The sequence below is a fragment of the Nilaparvata lugens genome, chromosome 13, assembly GCF_014356525.2.
Source record: "Nilaparvata lugens isolate BPH chromosome 13, ASM1435652v1, whole genome shotgun sequence".
NCBI classification, from domain to species: Eukaryota; Metazoa; Arthropoda; class Insecta; order Hemiptera; family Delphacidae; genus Nilaparvata; species Nilaparvata lugens.
This window is the reverse complement of record NC_052516.1, coordinates 8,130,050-8,150,365: the sequence shown is the minus strand read 5'-3', so window position 1 is coordinate 8,150,365 and position 20,316 is coordinate 8,130,050.

The window sequence follows — 20,316 nt, the reverse complement described above, 5'->3', positions numbered from 1 at the left end:
TTATTTAGAGGGCGAACCAGAGCAAACTTCCAGTTTTCAGGGAAAATGCCTTCTTCAAGTGACTTGTTGAAAATGTATGTAATGGTTGGTAAAACAGCAAATAACATCTTCTTGATAAATTTAATAGGAATTTTGTCTACACCCGTAGCATTACTATGAATACGTTGAATTGCTCTGAATGTGTCTTCTTCTGAGATTGGATGGAAATGAAATTGATCAGTAATTGGTAAATCTAAGTTTGTAACCTGCTCTTCAAGATCATCGATATGATTAGCAATGACAACTTCGTCGCGTTGGTTAGAGTGTGAAACGAAATGGTCATTTATATTATTCAATGGTAAGTCAATTTGTGGACTCGATTTCTGTTTGCCAAGCCCGAATTCTTTTATTCCCTGCCAAAGTGATTTAGAGTCTTGTCTATTGTTTGTCATAAACGAATTCAAGTTCCTAATCTTTGAGTTCCGTCATTCCTGTTTAACCCTATTTCTAAGGCTCCTATACTCTATCAAACTGTCCAAGTCAAATGTCTTTTTAAATTTTCCATGTGCTTTGTCTCTACGTCCCATCATCTTAAGTATGTCTTCAGTCATCCACGGTACTCGTCGTTTTCTATTAATCCTCCTTGTCACATAAGGTGCATGTTTGTCATACAAAGTCAAAGTCCAATTCTCGAAAGTCTTGACCATGTCATCAACTGAGGGTTATGCTTCAATTTGATGCCATGGAGTCTGAGCCACATCAGTCAGGAAGGCGGCTTCATAAAAGTTTTTGAAGTCTCTATAAGTGATAATTTTCTGTTCTGGCTTGGGTATCTTATGGGAAAGTACACAGTAGATCAAATCATGTCTAGAAATAGCTGGGACTGAGATTTGGCCTGCTTGAACAACCTCATTGGGATCACTAACAATGAGAAGGTCAATGAGTGTGTCTGATTCATTAGTATGATGAGTTGGATCGAGGGGTAAAATAGTCATGTTTAGGCATTGGAAAATAGTAGTCAGTTGAAAGTAGTCAAAGTTACGATTCGTCATGTTCAAGTCGGTGTTCATATCCCCCATAACTAGTATACGGTTATAACAAGGCATAAGAGAAAGCAAGGCACTTTCGAAATCTGTGAAATGACCTATTTTTGGTGGGCGATAACAGATACCAACGAGTAATTTATCATTACTAGATAAGGATAATTCAAGTAGCATAAACTCTGGTCTGGAACAATACTCTTGTTTAGATGTGATTAAAACTTTTGTTTTGATACCATCTTTCACATAAATTGCTACACCCCCACAAGCTTTATTTAATCTATCATTCCGGAAAAGATTATATCCAGGCAATGCAACAAAATTTGATGAAATACTTCAATATAATCGGAATTTCCGAATCATTTTTGAAGCCTAGTATTTCATCAAATTTTGTTGCATTGCCTGGATATAATCTTTTCCGGAATGATAGATTAAATAAAGCTTGTGGGGGTGTAGCAATTTATGTGAAAGATGGTATCAAAACAAAGAGAGAGAGAGAGAGAGAGAGAGAGAGAGAGAGAGAGAGAGAGAGAGAGAGAGAGAGAGAGAGAGACAGAGAGAGAGAGAGAGAGACAGACAGAGAGAATGAGAGAGCGAAAGAGTGAGTGAGTGGGAGGATGAGAAAGAGTCCTTTTCTATGAAAGAGAGGGAGAGAGTGTGGATGAGAAAGATAGAGTGAATGAGTATGCGAAAAAGAGAATAAGAGGGAGTGAGTGAGAGAGAGCGAACGTGAAGAGAGAGAGAGTGAAGAGAGAATGAGAGAGCTTGAGAGTGTGAGATACAGAGAGAATGTGAAAGGGTCATTTTGAATCGAAAAGAGAGGGTGGAAGGATGAGAAGAGTGAATGAGAGAGAATTATCGTGATAGGGGGAGAGAGAGAGTGTGAGAAAACAAACATGTGACGACATACCAACAGCAACAACCATAGAATTATATGTACACACATGCATACATGCTATATAAATGTACCCAAATATAGATATAGAACGTCCGACCGTGAATGCTTTATGAATGTGCAGACAAGCTGTATATATATAGTTATAATTTTGTGGCTGTTCATGACAGTGCAGTACAGTAGCCCTGGGGTTGTTTTGGATTGCTTTTGAACTCACAGGATTGGTCACTGAAATTAGAATGAAAGAGGTGGTGTGAGAGGAAGGGAGAGGGGATGAGTAAGCGACGTGACATGACCTCACCCGAGTCAATATCATGTATGTATCATGATCGTATTAATAAAAACAATATTAAAACTTGTAGTACCCTTTATAATTAAAAACTTTGAAATATTTCAACGACTAGTTTCAACCATAAAATGTGACTTAGTCGTTGAAATATTTTAAAGTTTTTGATAATAAATGGTACTATAAGTTTTTAGATTGTTTTTATTAATTTGTACAAAAGTAGCCCATAGAAGTGAAGTGTTTTCATGATCATATTATAATGTTCACATTTATTTATTATTTATTCATTTATTACATTCCACAATCACAATATCAAATTAATGATTGGAAGAGAATCAACCGGATAAACCCAGAACTATTTCTCTCCATAATTTGAATGAAAATAGTCCAAATAAGGTTATGAAAACACTTTTTGAAACTCACAAAAATTCACAGCTGAGAAGAATCTTGCACGTGTTAACATTACATTCATTTAGCAGACTCGAGTCTCGTCTCAAAATGCGAAGAAATGTTTTTCTGTAAAATGGTTTACAGAAAGAATATTTTCGAAAATATAATATACATGAATGAATAAATAACTTGATTTCCGTCATAAATTTCATTTAACATTCCAAGTCTTGGAAATTATTGACCGAAGCGAAGCTGAGGTCTTAAGCTGCATTTACACCAAAGTTATTAACAAAATGTTAATAACTTGATCCTTATAGATTCTCTTAGATTGAAAATTACTTATCATACACATGATGAAAATAATGTCAAGTTCCGTTCAATTTAATAGAATCAATAGGGATTACGTTATTAAAATTTTGTTAATAACTTTGGTGTAAACGCAGCTTTAGTTTCGACTCAATCGGCGTTTTTCTGTTTGTTTGTTTGTACCGCAGTTACAGTCGCAGTTGCTGTCCGATTTGGATAAAATTTGGTATACAAGTACTTTGAAACAAGGCGCGTCGACTTTTATTAAAAGAGTTTTTGAAATTTTGCATTTTAAGGATAATACAAAAGGAGAAGTTTCCTTCAAACGCCAATATTACCGAAAAAATCAGACTATATAATAATATAATAATTATTCATCATAAATCAGCTGTCGAGTGGGTTATTAGTTGCATGCAATTGGTAACTGAGAGTAATATAGTATTTTCTCTCGACCTTTCTTTGCTTTAAACTCGGGCTGTCCTGTTGCCAGTATGTCTTGAAGGAGATTAGCTTTTGAAGTTAGCATTTTTGATACACCAACCCCGAACAGCCATTAGTCGTTTTCACACCGATATCTCATGACAGGATAGGACAGAATTTACTCTGCTTGACAGTATGGACAGAGATGCCTATGGTTTATAACTGCGCGAGTTCTACTGTTCACAGAACTACTAATATTTTCATATTCAAATTCAAATACAAATTCATTTATTTGCCATAAAATAATACAGATTGATAAAATAAATATTCTAACTTACAAAATGGCACTACCGGCAAAGAAAACTTGTGCGCTGGCAGTGAGTTCGAACAACTAGGTACAGCAAACATGTCAATAGAAAGAAAAAGAGCTTATTCAAACCACTAAAATAAATAAAATTATGGAAACCAGGTCACATCTCAATACTTACAAACGATAAGACAAAGTAACAAAATCACAAGCAAATGACAAACTCAAAAAACCAATTCATAAGGAAGCCATGACAAATATCTTTTTTAATTTATAATAGAAGAATTGAACACTACATAATGGATATGGATAATTTGAAATAAACATCTATCCTAATCCAATCCAGTATAAGATTCATTATGGATTTTGGATTTTGTAATTCTATTAATAATGAATTCAGTTGGGACTTTATTTATAAACAAGTAACACTGATATTCAAACTGACGTCTACATACACTTAAGCTGGCAAAGTCAATATCAAATTGTAATGGATTGGGGGGACGCAAATTATATTATGGAATATTCCTTAAGTTGAATGAGAAAAAAAGTATTTATAATATAAAAATAAAAGTTCAACGTTGATTGACGAAAGCACTCTAAAGTCATAGACATGAAAACAAACCATCAAGTTGAATGAGAAAGTGTCACAGTCAGAAAAATAATATTTTCAAGGTGGAAAATCGTGGAAATTCCCATCTTTGATGCAGAAAAACCGGAAATGAGTAGCAGGAAAAGCGATTGGTGGAATGCTTCCTCTTGCTTTTTCGATTTCAGTTGAAATCTGGCGACGACCATTAGGTTCAGGGACAGAATGGGTGACCTAGTGCCCTCTGGCTCACAGCCAACTTCTTTTCCTTCACCATTCTCACACCCTACTTTTTCCCTTTCTCCCTACTTTGTCGTCTTAGTATCGTTTCCTATAGTGGGGTCCACGTTATAATGGCAGTGGAGAATGATAGTAGAACAACGTTGCCGATCCTCTGTCTTGTCAATGCCTTCTATAGACGGTAGATGATACAAGTTTATTGAAGTAATATTAACTGTTCATCCTCGTTTAAAATAATCAATTATATTTTATTAAGCTAGGAACTATATTCTTCAATAATTTCATAATAAATTTACATGATTGAGGTTAAATCTATTGCAAATTAATTATTAATTCTACATTGTTAAAAGACGATCTGGCAACAGAGCAAAGCGATAAAGAGATAGCGCTATCAGCTTTGTTGAATGATAGACAAGGATAGCAATACCATTGCTAATTAAACACTGCCATTATAACGTGGACCTCACTATACTCTACTACGAACTTGTCTTATTTTTCAGTATCTACCTTCTTCACTAGTTTTTCATTCAGTTTTTCTTTCCTATACCAGTACTTCCTTCTTCACTCGTTTTTCGATCAGTTTTCCTTTCCTTTCCCAGTACCTTCTTCCTTCTTCTCTCGTTTTTCGTTCAGTTTTCATTTCCTTTATTCCAGTACCTACTTCCCATTTCACTCGTTTTCGTTCAGTTTTTCTGTCCTTCCCTAGTACCTTCTTCCTTCTTCACTCGTTTTTGTTCAGTTTTTCTGTCCTTTCCTAGTACCTTCTTCCTTCTTCACTCGTTTTCCATTCAGTTTTCCTTTCCTATTGCAGTACCTACTTCCTTCTTCACTCGATTTCCGTTCAGTTTTCCTTTCTATTTCAGTACTTTCTTCCTTTTTCACTCGTTTTTCGTTTAGTTTTCCTTTCCCAGTACCTTCTACCTTCTTCACTAGTTTTCCGTTCAGTTTTCCTTTCCTAATCCATTACTACTTCCTTCTTCACTCGTTTTTCGTTCAGTTTTCCTTTCCTATTTTAATGCCTACTTTCTTCTTCAATCATTTCTGTTCAGTTTTCCTTCCTTATACCTACTTCCTTCTTCACTGACTCTTGTTTTCAGTTTCCGTTGAGAACCCTGTTCTAAAACCTTCAAACCTACTTTATTAACTCTTGTTTTGTTACTAATTTCACAAATTCTTGATCAAATGAGACCTTCATGCAGTGGATATCACTCAATTCAATGAGCATATTATTATCAATACAAGGAATAACACGATTTGCAATCTCACTTATCCAATACTATCTTGATAAAGTATAGATATAAGCACAGATCTAATGTTTACTTGTTTGGTTGTTTAAAAGCCGGTTAAATTTTAATCCTGATTAATTAATTCCACGAGAACCAATCACAGAAGTATTTTTCGAAAAATAGGCTTCTCTGATTAGTTCTCGTGAAATTAACTGAGATTAAAATTTTATCGGCTTTTGTGCAACCTATTAAAAGCCGGTTAAATTTTAATCCTGTTCAATTTCATGAGAACCAATCACAGGAGACTTTTTCGAAAAAAAGCTTCTCTGATTGATTCTCATGAAATTAATCAAGATTAAAATTTAATCGGCTTTTATGCAAACAGTACTTAGTCTATGATATCTTGTTCTACTTAGTCTTGAATCCATTGTTATGTCTAGCGTGGTATTCACTATGGGAGTCCTGTAATGTGATAGTCTACGTTATTCTACCCTCTGAGTGGATATCATATTCAACTATTAATTGGAATCCATCCTGAATAGTCTCATCCACCCTTCGGGTAACCACCCTTCATATCCTGTTACATCATGAAATGTTAGACTACTATCAAGTTAAATGAAGGATTTTAACTCATCTCCAATTAATCTCTATTGAACGATTATGCGAATATCTATCTTGCTTTCTCTCTCTCTTTCTCTATCTCTCTCTCTCTCTCTCAATCAATCAATTAATCAATTCAATTATCAATCAATTAATCAATCTCTCTCTGTCGTGTGTTGATATGTCATTTTCAAAAAATCGACAATAATCATTAGTTGTAACACCGCCGATTTACGAAGTTACATCACAATATTAGGCTATATTATCTTTTTTATGATTGCATTCAATCTTTGTTCTCATTGTTTAATATTTTATACTTTGTAAAATTCTATGATACATAGAATATGTATTTATACATATTTATGTAGGTATAAATGAAGAGCTCTAATCTAATATCTCTCTCTCTCTCTCTCTCTCAGCCTTGTAACAATTATCAATGAATATATCTATCTATTAATATCACTCTCTCTCGAGGGTTGAGTGTAAGAGAGGGCCGGCTGCGCCCTAACTCCGCCCTCCTAGGTAAAAATAAAGGCAGCTATTCTATTCTATTCTATTCTCTCTCTCTTACTCCGATTGCAATTTCCTCAATAGAAGAGTATTCCATTAAATTCTCACCCAGAGTTCTTTTTCTATGAACACAGGAGTTTGTTTGGATTGTAAGCCACAATTTTATTTTCGCCCCACTTGGATGTAATGAGCTGGTTTACGTGCGTCATATGGAGGCCGAAAGTGATTGTTTTCTGACCAGGCCGGTAAAATTTTTACGGCCCTAGGGCTGTAAAATAACCTTGAAGTCAGCTGATTCTGATTTGATGTGAATGTGTTTACAAAATAGTTTATGAAACGGAATCAGTTTATGCTTCTAGAATTGAATAAAGTTTTTGCAATAAGATACTATCATTTTATTTGGATGAATGAAATACAAATAATGAGATATTATAAACCATTCAAATTCAATTTTCAGAGTATAATAGAATCTAACCTCAAACCTCCTAGTACAGCGTTTATCATGGAACATGGTGGATAAACGGAATCATTTTATGCTTTTAGAATTCAATAAAGTATTCTGTAATAATATACTATCATTTTATTGGATGAATAAAATACAGATAAGATATATATTATAAACTATTCAAATAATTCTATTTTCAGAGTAGGATAGAACTTCTAACCTAAACTTCCATTGACATTCAGATTGGCCAAATTTCAAGTGTGCTAAAACAGCTGATCAAAAACTTTCCATTGACATTCAGATTGGCCAAATTTCAAGTGTGCTAAAACAGCTGATCAAAAACTTTTCATTCTTTGTGTTTATCATTCAATAATCAAAACATTTATAATAATATCATCTTATTGTCATTTGGAAGAATAAAAAGTATAAACTCAACCTCTTACATATAATTGAACATAATCTTTTAGGTTATTTCAGACAAATCAGAATAAAAAATAAAAATACTTGGACAATTTCTTGATATTCAGATTACCTCAGATTTGCTAGAGCTATGACCTTCCACTTTTGCTTTCGGAAGTGCTTATAATAGACAATTATTCTCATATATATATTGTTTATTTTCCTGTGTGGCGAAAAATAACGTTCTCACCATGGGCAAAAATGTTTTTTCCGGCTCTCAATCTTTTCTAGTCCTCGGCCTACGGCCTCGGACTTGAAAACCGATTTCGAGCCAGAAAAGTCCCATTTTCGGCCCTAGGTGCGAAATATACTATTACCAGCGTTCTATTCATAATAATATATTCCTTATTTAGATTTTTTCATTCTTTTACATTTTTCTTTCTCAACCTTCTTTTCTCGTTTATAACTATTTCACCTATTTCATTTTAAAACTCCGCTTTTAATTAAAAAAGGTATTATTGATCATCTTCATTTCCCTTTTTTCCATCTTTTCTACCTAAGCTTCCATTCTTTATCTTTTCTCATCACTTAATAAACTGAATTTTAAATTTTTTACCGGCACCTAACTCTTAATTCATTATAAGTTTGTAATGGAATCTATTGTGAGATTCACGTTATATTATAATACATAATTTTGGATCATTGATTGCTTCTGAAGAGAGAGAGAGAGAGAATAGAATAGAATATTGCTGTCTTTATTTTTTACCTAGGAGGGCGGAGTTAGGGCACAGCCGGTCCCTCTCTTAGTCACCCTCACAGTCACCCTCTCAGTCACCTCTCACAGTCAACCCTCGAGAGAGAGTGATATTAATAGATAGATAGATATATTTATTGATAATTGTTACAAGGCTGTTGGAGAGAGAGAGAGAAAGAGCGTGAAAGCTTGTTACTGCGAAAGTATAAATTGTTCCTAAAGAGAGAATAAATTTGACGAAAATAAGACAATATACTGACTGCTAAGGAAGAACGATGGAAAAGTACACAAAATGAAAACTAAAGTGAGAGAAATGAGAAAGAGAGAGAGTAAAAAGAGAGAGTGCATGAAGGAAAAGTGAGAGAAATGAGAAAGAGAGAGAGAGTAAAAAGAGAGAGTGCATGAAGGAAAAGTGAGAGCATGTGACTGTCAGAGAAGATTATTCCTAAAGAGAGAGAATATAAGAGAAAGTACTAGCAAGGAAGAAGGATAGAAAGATACACACAAAAATAAAACCAAAAGAGAGAGAACGAAGAAAAAATGAGAGAAACGATGGGAGAATTTTACTGTGAAGAGGATTGGAGCAAACAAAACATGAGTACCGTGTTTACATAGCCAGTATACATGTATATACTTTGTTGTTACATGTTTACATAGCCAGTATACATGTATACTGCACTCGGTGCTTATATGTGTAGGTAGTCAAGTTACCACCCTGGGGGATGTTATTCACTTTAATCCCCGACGTTTCCTCTCATTACTTTCATATTTCATCCCCGGTATCCTGTAGCAATACTCTCCACCAACATTTCATACGAATTTTATATCCTTGTCATGTTGTGAAACATGCAGCTACAGTCGAACCTTTCTATAAAGAACCTCCACTCAACGAAATCCTCTACACAACGAATTTTTACCTGGTCCCATGACATTTTAGAGTTTTGGCTGCTTATTTACCTCTATTCAACGAATTTCGGACCTCTCAACAACAAAGTTTTCTCTTGACTTCAACGAAGTGTAGTATGTATAGGAAGCAGACGGTCATTTTAAAGGAATTTTTAGTTTCAGCAGAAAGGTCAATAGACTAATAATAATGGTAATTTAGGTAGGAAGAAGATAGGGTGGTAAACAGTCAATAGAGGGTGAAACACATGTCGGAAATTGAATGCAAATTACTGGAAATTGAATTCCAAGAACTTGTTATTATTGTAGACCAGGCAGGTGAACGACTGGACTTTCCCATTCTTGCTTTTGTCACACATTTCAATTCTTTGAACTGACTATGATGATGATGATGGCTGTGACGAACCTGAGGAGAAGAATCCGTCAGAACAAGAAGTTCAACCGAAAATTACTCACTTTTCCAAATATAGAACATAAAAAAAATTGGAAAATTGAGTTATTATAGTATTTATAGTGACGTTATTGACAAAATAACAGTATTTTGCGTTCCATCTAATAGCAATGTAAAAAGTTGAAAAATATTGCTACAGAGTATGTACTTTGATTAAACTACTAATAGTACAAAATCAAGCTTTCTGGAAATAAATTGGTGAGTTTACTTACTCATTACATTCTATAAATATTCAAAAAAAACATGTTTTTTTAAACAGCATGAATTTTCAAATTTCTATATTAATATTGGCCTTATAGGTACCCTACGTTCTCGATATGTTTTATGTACCATATTCATTTATTTACCGCCGTGATACGATATTATAAGATCCATAGGATCGTGGCACTTTTCTTGACAGAACAACCTCTCAATAACGAATACCTCTCTGCAGCGAATTTTTTCTCGGGATTATCAACTTCGTTATACAGAGGTTCGACTGTAATTGAAATAGAGTTGTCAAAATCATGAGTGGTTTTAGATTGGGTTGTGTAAATTGATTAGTCGATAGCGGTCTTTGAAAAGACGGTTTCTCTGATTGGTTCTTGTGGAATTAATCACGGTTAAAATTCAACCGGCTTTTGTGCAACCGGCACTAAGTCATTCATTTACTAATTACAATTCATGCAATTACACATAGGGCCATTCGGCAGATAACCATCCAAGATACACCATCCAAGATCATCGCTAATCTACGATAGCATAAACAGTGTATGATTTACAGTAATCTATACCATAGAGAAACAATAGCATAAGTAGATATCCCATGGCATAGGGCGTTTATGTCGCAACTTTTACTGTTATCTCAAGCCGATAGTCAACGTAGTTCTTTCCCGTGAAGATTTATGACGCTGGTAGTCTCTCATATTGTGCCGTTCATACACTCTTACCCGGTCAAAACAGTAAAAATAAACAATAATCGACAGTAATCGGCTTGGAATAACAGTAAAAGTTGCGACATAAACGCCCTATACCATGGGATATCTACTTACGCTATTGTTTCTCTATGTCTATACTTATAAAAATTAATGTCTATTATTTGTGTGATAGTTTGTTAGTTAGTTTGTTTGTCCCCTATAGACTTAGAAACTACTTGACAGATTTACTGATAGATATTGATTGAGAAGAATTTGTTTCCGGAATAATGAATGCTGCATGACTAAGCACATAGGAAGTCCGTATTGAGATGTAAATGAAAATATTGATTGTCAGATAAATTTCATGATTCACCAAATAAAGCCAAGTGTGACATGAGATACATTGATTTTTCGACGGTACGAAGTTCGCCGGGTAAGCTAGTTATAATATTAGGGGTATTCACAATGTTGTTTTAGCCAGCTTAAGTGCTATTTGATAACTCTGGATTGTGAACGCCTCATCTAAAACCATCTGCTATTAGCTAACTGCAGTAGCGATCCAAGCGGATAATTTGTCTAACTCAAAGTTTATTATAACTCAAAAGTAAGATATAAATATATGGCTGCCGTTTTAACAGAGATTGCTAGAGTTAGCGGACTCAAACCTGCGCTATCTGCTATCTCGTCTGTTTCTAACGTACCACTAGCATTGAGTTAACACAGACTTAGCAAATAGCTGGAGATAGCGAATAGCTCGACTTAGCCAGCTATCTCCAACATTGTGAATACCCCTATTATTACTTTCCTTGCCCTATTACCATAGGTAAGGAAAGTATTGCTTTCCGAAAAAGATTAAGGTACCCCAATTTCTAAATTTCTATACGTTTCAAGGTCCCCTGAGTCCAAAAAACTGGTTTTTGGGTATTGGTCTGTACTCTGTATGTGTGGTGTGTGTGTGTGTGTGTGTGTGTGTGTGTGTGTGGTGTGTGTGTGTGTTGTGTGTGTGTGTGTGTGTATGAGTGTATGTGCGAATTGTACACGATAACTCATTTCCCAATAAACGGAATGACTTGAAATTTGGAACTTAAGGTCCTTTCACTATAAGGATCCGACACGAACAATTTCGATCGAATGCAATTCAAGATGACGGCTAAAATGGCGAAAATGTTGTCAAAAACAGGGTTTTTCGTGATTTTCTCGGAAACGGCTCCAACGATTTTGATCAAATTCATACCTAAAATAGTCATCGATACGCTCTATCAACTGCCACAAGTCCCATATCTGTAAAAATTTCAGGAGCTCCGCCCCATCTATGCAAAGTTTGATTTTAGATTTTCAATTATCAGGTCTCAGATATAATTTAATCGAAAAATTTCGAGTGAAAAAGATTGAGCATTAAAATCTCTTCAATTAATGTATTGTAACATTTTCACCTAAAATTGAAAATAAGCTTTAAATTCGAGAAAATGTGATTATTAAATTGCAAATTATTGTTGATTCTATTAAATCATTCACTATGAAGAGATAGCAGACATCATGTGTGACTCCAGCGTTATTGCCCTGTCACCAGCTGGCTCAAATCTTTGAATAGTAGACTTGAGATGCGCGGGAACACTAGCGTCAGGTCATCAATTATCATAACGGCAAGGAAAGTTGTGTGAGCGCGCCACACCAGATTTTATTTTTTACAATCCGGGTTCAAACCAACAGCTGATGTATCTCCGTTTAAACCAGATACTGCATACGGGCCTTGGTCAAGATATATTTTTCAAAGCGTATTTTAGATTGATTCTAATCTATTTGTCTATTTTGTTCATACAGGTTGAGGGAGCATAATGTCGTGGAGTGGTAGTGAGGGAGGAGGGTCCCCCAACAGAGGGGGTGACTTTTTTGGGGGTGGCGGAGGAGGAGGAGGAATACCATCTAGACAGCGCTCGCTCAAAGACAGACTCCGGGAGGGAATAGCTGGAAGTCTATCTTGGCAGTAAGTTACTACAGTATTTTCAATTCATTTATCAAAATTAGTTACACCATTATAAATATTATGATTTAAAAGTGTACCCTCTCACTGCTCGGTTGAGGCAGGAAACTCAGTTTCCGAAAATTTCCCCTATATCTAATGTAAGTTTCTAAGTGTTGTCAATCTATTTATGTCTTGTGTCTTCTGTTTTAATTTATATTACAAACTTTGAAGTGTCTTCTATTATAAATATTATCATTTATGTATTATATAATCAATGATTCAACGACTTATCTTACAAGCTTGATGCGCTCTATGAGTTTCAAGAAAATTGAATTTTCAAATCACAACTCAGACATTATCGTATGCCTGTATGGTTCAGTAGTAACCTCATTGAAATAAAACGTTTTCTGCGTTTTTCTATAACACCTTTAGCAGGGGTGCTCAAAACAAGTCCCCAGCCCCCCCACCGTCATCCTTGAATTGGAAATTCAAATGAATCTGGTTTGGTGCACTCACACAACTCTCCTTGCCGTTATGAAAATTGATCACCTGACGCTAGTGTTCATGCGCATCTCAAGTCTACTTATAAACAAAGATTTGAGTTAGCTGGTGATAGAACAATAACGCTAGAGACACACGGAGTCTGCTATCTCTTCATAGTGAAGGATTAATAGAATCAACAGTTTGCAATTGAATAATCACATTTTCTCGAATGTCGAGCTTATTTTCAATTTCAAGTGAAAATGATACTGAACATTAATAAATTGTAGAGATTTTCATGCTCGATCTTTTCCACTTGAATTTTTTTGTTTGAATTGTATCTGAAGCCTGATAATGGGAATCTAAAATCTTTGCATAATTATATGGGGCGGAGCTTCTGAAAATTTTACAGATATGGGACTTTTGTTGATAGAGCTTATCAATGACTATTTTGGTTATAAATTTGATCAAAATCGTTGGAGCCGTTTTTTAAGAAAATCGCGAAAACCCCTGCTTCTGACATCATTTTAGCCGCCATCTTGAATTGTATTTGATTGATATTGTCCGTGTCGGATCCTTATAGTGTAAGGACCTTACGTTCCAAATTTCAAGTCATTCCGTTAGTTGGGAGATGAGATATCGTGTACACAGACACACATACACTCATACACACACATACATACCAATACCCAAAAACTACATTTTTGGACCTTGGAATGTGTAGAAATTTAGAAATTGGGGTACCTAAATTTTTTTGGAAAGCAATACTTTTCTTACCTATGAGTTAGTTTGGTCGAGGGTAAATGGGTAAAAGAGCAAGGAAAGTAAGAATGTATGTTGTCAGTGGTCATTCTAAACACTGCTGACCTTCTTATGTTCCAAGATATGATTTTGAATTTTGAATTTCTCTTTTTAATTTTCGTCTTTTTTCTTCCTTTGCTTCTTCATCATCATCATTATCTTCTTCTTCTTCTTCTTCTTCTTCTTCTTCTTCTTTTTCTTCTTCTTCTTCTCTTCTTCTTCTTCTTCTTCTTCTTCTTCTTCTTCTTCTTCTTCTTCTTCTTCTACTACTACTACTTCTTCTTCTTCTTCTGCAATCAAATCGTCATTCAACAATATAACTCTCTACAGGATTAGAAACTCAGCAGAAATTTTCAAATTTTCAAATGTGCCGCCAAGCGCCGTTACCATGGCAACCGGTAAACGGCACGCGACAGCCATGGAGCGTCTGCCGGCCGGCAGGTAGGCACGTCGCTTGTCATAACTTGTCAGATTTTAACGGTCACCTCTGCCTTTGATTCAATCAGTCGCGTCGCGAATTTCAAGTGAAACTGACGTCTATATCGCCGCGCTCGTGAATTTTGCAGTTCCAACGAATATTTCCGGTACCAAGTGGCTCGTTAATGCACCAGGAAGCTAATGTGAGTATTGTATTTTTGATGTAAAGTAATTTTTAATCGTTACCCAAATCTATAACAATGAATTCGTAAAATAAATAAATAATAAATAATTTCTCTGGATGTTGGACGACACATCCATAGGAGTTTATTCATAAATTCAACATACATTACATTATATTACATATTTTTTAATATAACAATATTCAGGGTTTAGAAAATGATATCTCACTATATAATAATAAATCTAACCTATTTTACTCACAAAACATATATTGATAGGGTTACCAACTACAGCTACCATCTATAGATTTGTGTAGCTACAGATAAGACATTGTGAGTTAGGTAACCAACTCAGAAATCATCTAGTATTCGTGTAGTTTCAAGGATATCAGATATGTGGTTGTAGATATTCGAGTGGAAACCTGAGCTTCAACGATAACCTGAAAATGATTGGCTCATGGGGCTGATTCAATTATCTGTTGCCAAACTTTGAGACGGATTCCCACATTATCAGTACCCAGAGTAAGTGCAGCCAGTACAACGAGAATAAAATCTCAACTAGTAGTTCTGTGAACAGTAGACCTCACGCAGTATTCTCATCCACAAGTACCTGATTGAAAGAAACTATAGACCTTATGGAAATACAGCAATAGACTGGCTTCTCCACATATCTGTGTAATCACTTGTCAGCTGATTTATGATGAATAATTCTATAGTCTGATTTTTACTCTAATATTGGCGTATGAAGGAGGCTCCTTTTTCCTTTTATATTATCCTTGAAATGCAGAATTTCCAAAAACCTTGTATATACGACGACGCGCAATTAAAAAAGGAACATACCTGTCAAATTTCATGAAAATCTATCACCGCGTTTCGCCATAAATGCGCATTATATAAACATTTAAACATTTAAATTAAACATTAAGAGAAATGCCAAACCGTCGACTTGATTCTTAGACCTCACTTCGCTCGGTCAATGATTTATTATTTGAATATTCCCACCGAGCACAGAAAATTAAGGAATAGACAAGGTAAATTTATTTATTTATTTATTTATTCATAAACAATAGAAACAATGCAGGTAAAAACAACAGGCATTCGCCCAAAACTGCTTTAAACCTTAATTTGGAATACACAGTCTAGAGGTTATGTGAATGATAGCTTAATTCACACACTATTTTGAGTCCAAAAAATGTATGTATTACAATAATTATTTTGAATAAATAAGATTAATGAATATAATAAGGGAATAGGAGTTCTTATGTTCAGTTTTGTCCTATTCCCTCATCACATTCATTTTCGCAATTGCGAATGGATAGAGGAATAGATGATATCAAATCAAATCAAATTTATCTACACGAAATGCATACAAATATATGATTCGAAGTTTATATCAAGGCAACTAGCTTCTCTAGAGATGTCACACAGGCATTGAGAAAAAACTTTAGAAGGAGTAGAACGTGATTATTCATTATATTGATCTCTGTATCGAATGTATTGCAATTTAGCCTGCAGATAACTAAAACCTAAACTGAAATGACAATGTTGCCAGTTTGTTGACCGTGGCATTCTACAGTATTTAGAGATAGATGCTATTATTGTTGACAATAGATCATTTCTGAAAGTAGTATTTTAATTATTTACAGTACCTATTCGTCTCTTCCAAAGAATCAAATCAAACCAAATCGTAATTTGTCCCAGAAACATAATGTTTGACAAAACATAATGATAACGAATAGGGTAAAAACATAATGATAAAATGACAAAAATGGTTACAAAAATGGTACTGCGACTACTCCAAAAGTAAGTTTGAAAAGTGAAATATTACTGTGACAATTCTAAGGCCCGGATCCCGAGCTCGGGATTTAGCTAAGTTCTAGACTTTAAACAGCTGGAGTCAGAAAATTGGCTTTCCAAAACGGGGCGTAGTCGCAGTTTTTATTTTCTCATTGCTATAATTGGAAACGGTTTTCCTTGACGAAATTAAACATTCCTAGATAATTTAAAGTAGCTGAAACTTTACACTATTCTCTCTTTATTTCATTTTGTGTTCAATTTTATAGTTTTCCGAAATTTGATTCAAACGTGGTGACAATGACTTCGACTACGCCCCGTTTCGGAAAGCCAGTTTTCTGACTCCAGCTGTTTATAGTCTAGAACTTAGCTGAATCCCGAGCTGAGAAACCGGCCCTAAACGATTCTCATTCCAAGCTATAATGTTATAAGTTAGTTTGAGAATTAAAATGTTACTTTAGCAAATCTAAGGCTGGTTTCCGAGCTCAGGATTCAGTTAAGCTCTAGATTTAAGCTACAGCTGGAGTCAGAAAATTGACTTTCCGAAACGGGGCCTAGTCGTAGTCCATGTTTGAATTAAATTTCGAAAAACTAGAAATTGAACACAGATAAAATAGTGTAAAGCTTCACCTATTTTGAATTATTTATAAATGTTTCATTCCGTCAAGGAAAAACACTTCAATTATAGAAATGAAAAAATAAAGATTGTCATAAAAACTGCGACTACGCCCCGCTTCGGAAAGCCAATTTTCTGACTCCAGCTGTTTAAAAAGTCCATAAGTTTACCAAGGTCCTCCGCAAAGTAGACCCACGCTAATCCACGAAAAGCAACCCACGCCGTGGGATGTTTTGTAAACCATTGCTATAGAATTATTCATAATCAATCAGCTGACAAGTGGATTATTCATTGCATGTATTACATAGATGTCTGGAGAAGCCTAGCAATGGTTTACAAAACATCCCACGGCGTGGGTTGGAGCACTACCTCCGTAAACAAAGCCATAGTGCATTCTGGTGACGTCAGCACAGGTAGGGCTCCTACATCAATAAAAATTTGTTGGTTTCAGCTGATCTATATCAGCAAGTGTTTTTATTGGTGTATAAAACCAACCTGTGCTGACGTCACCATCAACCACCTGTCCTGCACTATGGATTGCACTCTGTTTACTGAGGTAGTGGTTGGAGTGGCTTGGATTAGCGTCGGTCTACTTTGCGGCGGGCCTAAATCCCGAGCTTGGAAACCGGCCCTAATCGATTTCAAACTCAATCTAAATAGTATATTTCGCACCTAGAGCAGAAAATGAGACTTTTCCGCCTCGAAATCGGTTTTCAAGTCCGAGGCCGTAGGCCGAGGAATAGAAAAGATTGAGAGCCGAGAAAACATTTCTGCCCGTGGTGCAAACGATATTTTTGCCACACTACAGCTATTGCTGACAAAATAAATAAAGAATACAAAATAAAGAATACTCGTTAAGTTATCGTACCTATCTCTTGATTTTAGTGGTAGAAGATTTGCAGTCAGGATTTCAGATTCTTTTAAAATTTCACTTGGAATATCACAGGCGTCGTCATCTTCAAGCATTTTTGAAAATTTGGAATGCGCTAATCAACAATAAATAATTGAATAATTTTTAATTGCGAAGCGAATGCTGAATTAGTTTGATTAGAGATTCGAACTGAAATCATGGCGTCTTCAGCTGATGAAGAAAGTGGGCACTCGCCCGATCTAGCAGATGACTACGGACTACTGACTTATTAACTACGAACTTCCATTTTAGCGGCTAGAAAGACTACGTTTTCTGGTCTAGGCCGGAAAGAAAGCCTTTTCCGACGTCAGACGAGAGTCGTCTGCAAACAAGGTCTTTCAGATCTACGTAGGGACTGGAAAACAGCTGCTTTCTGTGCAGTGTGGCGAAAAAACATTTTTGCCCGTGGTGCGAACGCTATTTTTTGCCACACACAAAAATAAACAATATATGAGAATAGTTGTTTACCAAGCACTTCTGAAAGCAGAAGTGGAAGGTGATAGCACTAGCAAATCTGAGATAATCTGAATATCAGGAAATTGTCTAAGTATTTTTATTTTTTATTCTGATTTGTCTAAATAACCTAAAAGATGATGTTCAATTATGTGGGAGGTTGAGTTTATACTTTTTTACACTTTCAAATGACAATAAGATGATATTATTATTATAGATGTTTCAATTATTGAATAATGAACACAAATAATGAAAAGTTTTTTGATCAGCTGTTTTTTGATCACCTTTTTAGTTCCATGTTAGCGGCTGGAAAGGGTACTCTTTCCGGCCTAGGCCGGAAAGAAACCTGTTCCGACGACAGACGAGAGTCGTTCAATGACTTTCAGATCTACGTAGGGACTGGAAAACAGCTGTTTTCTGTGCAGTGTGGCGAAAATACTGTATTACTTCAGTGGGAGAATTCTAGATTGATCTACGACAGTCGTCTAATTACAAAACGTACCTACGTTTGGACGTAGGACGTTTGGACGTAGGACGTTTGGACGTAGGACGTTTGGACGTAGTACGTTTGGACGTAGGACGTTTGGACGTTTGTACCTCCAGCTAAAATATCTCCACTTCAACATAATATCCTCACGAAATTATTTCCTCTCCTGTTCTAAAAACGAGCGTTGCACTTAATTACAAGCCACTTGCTGTGCTATGGAATGTCTGCAAAAACACGGCTGGAAAAGCTTATCATTTGGCGAAAATTCGTTTTTCATCTCCGGGAAAAGCAAAACTGAGATGGGTGGAATGTCGACTGCTCTGCTTCTCAGATTAACACGCTTTTAATTTTCTATCGCTCGTTAGGCTTTCCTTATTTTCTTCCCTCTCCTCTGTAAAAAGGACGAATGAATTTTATTCTCAAACAGAAACGGAATAGTAGAACAGTTGGGAGAAGAGATTGATTGATTGATTGAGTACTTTATTTATGTAGATACAATATATACTGGCTTATACACTTATATACAATAGCTTACAATACAGCAAAATTATAGATGAATTTACAAAATATAAATCAAGAGAATGATTATTAAGCTGTATATGATATGAAAAAAGCAATTTTAATAACTATAGATAAAATAGATAATATTGTTATGCATCTACATAATATATTGGCGGAGCTTTGGACATATCAATGTCCATTCTTCGGAAAGAATATTCGAAGTATCCTTCTCACTAACACTCTACCAAAAAATAATCTCTCTCAGAGAGAGAGAGAGAGAGACAGACCGAGGGAGAGTGATTGTATGATTGTATATAACAGTCGAAATGAGAGAGAAATAAAGAGATTTTCCATTGCTTGTTGGAGTTCCCTTACTCTTTCTTACTCTATTCTTCGCTATATTCTAGTCTCATCTATATTCTATCTCATTTTCAGAGTGTGTGTGTGTGTGTGTGTGTGTGTGTGTGAGAGGGAGAGAGTGAGAGAGAGAGAGAGAGAGAGAGTGATTGGGTATAACAGTCGAAATGAGAGAGAAGAAGAGATATTTTCTTCTGCTTCCTAGGTCACCGTATTCTCCTCTATATTTTCCAAATCTCGTTATCGGGAAATATTTTTGTGAGAAAGGATATCTGTCGAAAGGAGAGAGAAAGAAAGAGAAGAAGGGGGACGTATGAATTTTATTCTCAAACAGAATTTGTGTGGAATAGTAGACCAGTTGAGAGAAGAGAGAAAGAACAAGATGTAGAGTGGGAGAAAGATGATAAGAAAGAGGAAGAGAGGTGATTGTATGAGGGAGGAGAGAGAGAGAGTGTGTGAGAGGGAGAGCATCTGAGAAATGACCGTATTTTCTGTTCCATATCAGAGATTTTCTGCCATATTCTCCATCCTCCTCACTGAAGTTTCTCTCTCAATAATTTTGTTCTTAATCACCCGTTTCCCAACTTTGACATATTTTGTTAACTAGCTTTTTCTTTCCCAATATTTTGAACAGTATTTTCACTCTATTTGTCTCTCTCACTTCTCTTAAACATTCATATTAATTAAAACTTTTACAATATTTCCATTAATAAATGAATCCT